This window comes from Mytilus edulis, chromosome 6, assembly GCF_963676685.1.
Source record: "Mytilus edulis chromosome 6, xbMytEdul2.2, whole genome shotgun sequence".
Classification (NCBI taxonomy): domain Eukaryota; kingdom Metazoa; phylum Mollusca; class Bivalvia; order Mytilida; family Mytilidae; genus Mytilus; species Mytilus edulis.
Genome location: NC_092349.1, coordinates 14,728,464 through 14,733,839, shown reverse-complemented (window position 1 = coordinate 14,733,839; position 5,376 = coordinate 14,728,464). Strand labels below are relative to the sequence as shown.

The following is a 5,376-nucleotide window of genomic DNA, read 5'->3' as shown; positions in this document are numbered from 1 at the left end:
TTGGGGACAAAATATTGGTTGTACAAAAATCCTGAATCTATATGTCAACTTTCAAATTTCTAATATGCGTGCAAAAGTTACAATAGGGAATTAATCACTGATTTCTACGAAAAAAATAAGATTATTTTAAAAGACATATACGTTAACCCAAAATATCCCATTGATTATCATATTATTCCACTTAAAATAATGCTTGCACTGCCCATTCAAACAATTATAAATCTACAAATTTATCATTAAGCCTCATTAGAGAAAATGAGTGAGGGCTATACACGGACATGCATTCTTACTAATGAAAAGTTTTAATTTTTTTGCATGCCCTCGCAATGAAGTATATAAATAATATAGATACTTAGAACTTGAAACAAAAAACAAACTTGTTAAAAAAGTTATAATCAAACTTAACTCTGTGAAAAAAATGTGTATTTATAAGGAATAGTTCTTGAGTTATTAATTTTTTGAAATTTCATTACCAATCAAGTCAGTCTTTTTCGTCAAAATTTTGAGGGGTAAGGAAAATGATTTTAAAAATCGTTATACATTGATGTAAAATTGGAAAGTTATCACAATTTGGTTCTTTCAAAGGGTGTAGCAAAAAAAGAAGTAGACCACCATATGATTTTTTTCTTCCCAATTTTTTCTTACAGTTATATAAACCCAAAATTGAAGTTAAGAAAAAAAGTTTAATTCTAGCAATTTTTGGCTCCTCAGAGGTGTACATCTTCGTTAAGACATTTGGTTGAACACCCTGACATCTCTTTTCAAAGCAATTTCCTGAGTGATAGTCTTTACGAAGAACAATTTGATGTTGTCTCCAGTTTCGTAATAATAATTACAGCCCATATTTTGTATAAGAGTATGATCAGATTCACCAAGTATTTCATTTTTAAGTTGTGAAGTTATATACGTTGTTTGATTTTTTTTTATTATTTGGAAATCTAATCTATATAAAAAATGAAGATGTGGTATGATTTCCAATGAGACAACTCTCCACAAGAGACCAAAATGACACGGAAATTAACAACTATAGGTCCCCGTACGGCCTTCAACAATGAGCAAACCTCATTCCGCAAAGTCAGCTATAAAAGGCCCAACAATGATCATGTAAAACAATTCAAACGAGAAAACTAACGGCCTAATTTATGTACAAAAAAATAAGAACGAAAAACAAATATGTAACACATCAACAAACGGTATATAGTATGCTACTATGAAAATGTTCCAACATTTAGTTAATGACTTATTTAGTTTTATGTAACATTAAACGATAACTGGGTATGTTTCAACGCTTAAAACAAGAGCTAAACATTTGTATATAAAAAAAAGAAGATGTGGTATGATTGCCTATGAGCTACTCTCTATAGGTTATCAAATGACACAGAAATTAACAACTATAGGTACTGTTCTTCCTTCAATAATGAGCAAACCTCATACCGCATAGTCAGCTATAAAAAGCTTCGAAATGACAAATGTTAAACAATACAAACAAGCTAATTTGTTTATAAAAAAAAACGAAAAAAAATGATGTTACACATCTACAAACGGCAACCACTTAATTACATGCTCCTGAGTTTGGACAGGCACACACATACAGAATGTGGCGGGGTCAAACATGTTAAAGGGATCCCAACAATCCCCCTAAACTGCATAATATACAGTCAGGGGCATTCCTTAAACAAGTAACTTTTAAAATTACCTATATAAGTTATGTTGAAAACGAGGCTATTTTGAAAATTACTTATATAAGTAACTTTTCTAAATATTATTTTTATAGGTGACCAATTATACAAATTTTACTAGTTTTAACAAATTGTTAGTCATCTGGTTATTTTTCCCATGAAATATAAAATCTAATACTTATAGGTGACTAATTATACAAATTTTACTAGTTTTAACAAATTTTTAGTCATCTGGTTATTTTTCCCATGAAATACAAAATCTAATCCTTCTGAAACACTAATTGCTTTTCTGACGCACTTATCTTTGATATCGACGCTTCTTGCTCTTGGGACTATCAAAATAACGTTTTCCTTCAAAATCTTGAAGGTAGACAGATATAAATAGATAGAAACTTATGAATTAATTAAGACTTGAAGTTATTTATAATTTGTAACCCAAAACAATTACATATGTTCCTTAAAAAAGTGTTATTAATAATTCTTTCAAAGATGTACAAAATAACTTATTCAGGTAACATTGTTGTCATTATTTTTCAAGTAACCCTTTATGTGTATTCTCCTCTCAAATCCTACAAATTCTTTAATTTATGATATAAAATGATGTAAAATTTCATGAAAACTACATTTAGTCCCTGCTTCTATTGAAATTAAAAATAACTCTATTGAGTAATTTAATATTTTTTTAAAACAAAAATTACCTATATAAGTAACTAAAAAAGGTTACTTGTTTAAGTAACGCCGCTGACTGATATATAATCTTGAATTATCGTATTTGTTACTAAAAAAAATTTCTTTGAAAAATATGTAATGACTTTTAGTTATTTACATGTTATGTTGAGGTGAAAATTGTTAAAACTGATAAAATAAACAAAAAATGTCGATAAAATAAAGTGTGTTTTACTAACAAATGTGAAACTGTTATCATTTTCTCTGTCTGATCCCATTTTGGGATATCCATCTTAAGTAAACTGAGTTCAAAATATAGAATATTGATTTTCAAACTATTTTACTATAAATATAACTGTTTAGAAATCGACAAATCTCACATATTGAGTTCACTGAATTAATAACGCGTACGAAAAATTCAACAATAATGGCCTACATCTATAAATTTTTAATCTATGTATTTCGAGTATCCTCCTATTTGTAGTCCGGTATAAAAACAGGATATTCTAACCAAAACAAGAATTGTTTGAAGTTCCAATTCTATTATACCAGATAGGCATTAAGACAATAAGTGGCTCTTCAGGTTTGCTTGAAGCAAACTCTGTTTTGATACAAAAACGTTACGGAAATGCTGAAAAACTGAATTATTCAAATCCCGACCTAAATCTGAATATCTTTTTTTCAGTTTAATTTAATGTAAAATATAACGAACTTGAATTTTTTAATACACATGATAAATAGAACAACTAAATTTCAAAGTACAAAAAAATTGTTTTTGCCCAAAATTTAAAATGCAATAGTTGGAAAAAATGAAATTGATTTTAGATTGTATTTCGACATTTTCACGTGGTTGTCGACAGGTGTTATTATATAAAGATCGCTCAGGTTGGCAAAAACACATCAGTGACTGGTAAATTCTACATTCTAGTTATGTTCCTGTTAATTCTATTTTGCGGTTTGAGTTTTTGTTCCGGTGTACAGAATGCAAAAGTTCAGAGGGAAACTTCAGGAAACAGTTTCCTGTGGATTATTGCAAAACAATTGGCCCGATTGGAAGACAAAGTCCAAGACATCCAGAAACAATACAACAGCAAGGATAAGGAAATTGAAACGATTAAGAAAATATTACAAAGTAAAAAGTTTGATGGTAGGTTTTCAAGAATAGTTGACAAGCTAATAATGAATAAATGCACTTAATAATAAACACAATTGAAAAAATCAATTTGAAAATATATGTGTTTTAATGAACGATGATAATCATTTGTTGCATCATTCATTCTGTTTGACATGAAAATGTGCGATATATTTAAGAAATGACTGTAATATTTTTTTCTGTCTATTCGAAATAACATAAAACATTTAGTGCACACTGAATAACGCGCGTAGCGGGTTATTTCACAGTGTGCACCACATTTTTTATGTTATTTCGAATAGACAGAAAAAATATTACAGTCGTTTCTTATAATTTAATTCAAAATTCCATTTTAAACCGTAGAAAACCATGAAAAAACGTTGATGACGTCACGGTCATCTAGATGAGCTACACAATTTCGATCCAAAGTAATAACAAAATATTTTTTTAGGAAATGTGTCTCGGAAAATACAGTCACTGGTTTAAAATCTTTTGAGTGTTCCTGGTGATTCTCATCATATAAATTCTATTTATAACACAGGTATCTAAAACAGATACTCATTATATGTATATTTATCTACCGTTTTAATCCTTTTCTTTCATTGTCCTTCAGTATTTAAAAGTTGCATTTTGTGATCTTCTTTTTGACATGTTAGGAGAATTTGTACGTTTTTAATATAATTTGATTAGGTACTTTAGAGTCATTATTATTCGCTTGATAACAATTTTCGCAGAATATGTTTCCTAGGGTAAACCACAGATTTAAATATACAACTCACATTTCACATTGAATATCCCATTCCAAACCTTGTTATACAGTTCAGATAGTTAATTTTTTGGATGCTTCGTAAGTGAGATTATTAAATTTATATGTACTTATTATGTCAAGATTTTAATGTTTTTATGAAACATTTTGAAAATATTTTTGTCATAATTTATTTATTTAATTTTTCAGCAGTCAAAACACCAACTGTTGTGTTTAAGGCGCGGGATTTGAGAACTGATGGTAATTTAATTGGTAAACGTCTTGTATTCCCAAACATGATAGTAAACCATGGTAGTGGATACAACCGACGCACAGGTGTTTTTACAGCTCCGGTTTCCGGAGTATATCTTTTCAGCTTGCAGTTGTGTCCTGAACCGAAGGCATCTATTCATATGCACATCAAAGTAAGAAAATCTGGACATGTGATCGGGGATCTGAATTTTAAAAACCAAATTGGTAGGCAATGTGTATCTGCAAATGGAGTAGATTTTTTGTCCAGAGGTGAACAGGCCTGGATATACTGTACCAGTGCTAGTTCTTCTGGAGACGTTATCGTTATAGCAGACCATGGAAATAGTTTTTCAGGAGTACTGTTACACACCTAACTACAGAATTTATTTCTTTAATTTGAAATGCAAATCTTAAGTTTTTTGCTAAAATATATTTCAGGCATTATTCTGGCATATACATACATTTTTCCTTAGAAAATTCATCTAATGAACTTTTGAAACTATTTAGAAATTAAAAATTGATAATCAAAACACTTTACTTATTGTTTTATTTTAATAAACCAATCGTTATGAGCAGATTTTGTTTTCATGTGCCATTCGGCCCTTAAAAGCGAATACGTTTATCAGTCCATTCTTTGAATGATTTCCCTTCTTTTATATTCTGCCTGTTAGGAGCCTATAACTCAGTGGTTGCCGTTTGTTTATGTGTTACATATATGTTTTTCGTTCATTTATTGTACATACATCAGGCCGTTAGTTTTTCGATTGAATTGTTTTCCATTTGTCATTCCGGGGCCTTTTATAGTTAATCATGCGGTATGGTCTTTGTTCATTGTTTAAGGCAGTATGGTGACCTATAGTTGTTAATTTCTGTTTCATAAGGTCTCTTGTGGAGAGTTGTCT

The 5,376-nt window shown here is 29.7% G+C and overlaps 1 long non-coding RNA gene across 1 annotated transcript; it reads left to right on the top strand.

Annotated features, from left to right (window-relative positions):
- The first annotated feature begins 3,242 nt into the window (after positions 1 to 3,242).
- Positions 3,243 to 5,049, top strand: LOC139527192 (uncharacterized). The gene is made up of 2 exons (XR_011665292.1): positions 3,243 to 3,492; positions 4,433 to 5,049. It is a non-coding gene; the product is annotated as an uncharacterized lncRNA (long non-coding RNA).
- The last annotated feature ends 327 nt before the right edge of the window (positions 5,050 to 5,376 follow it).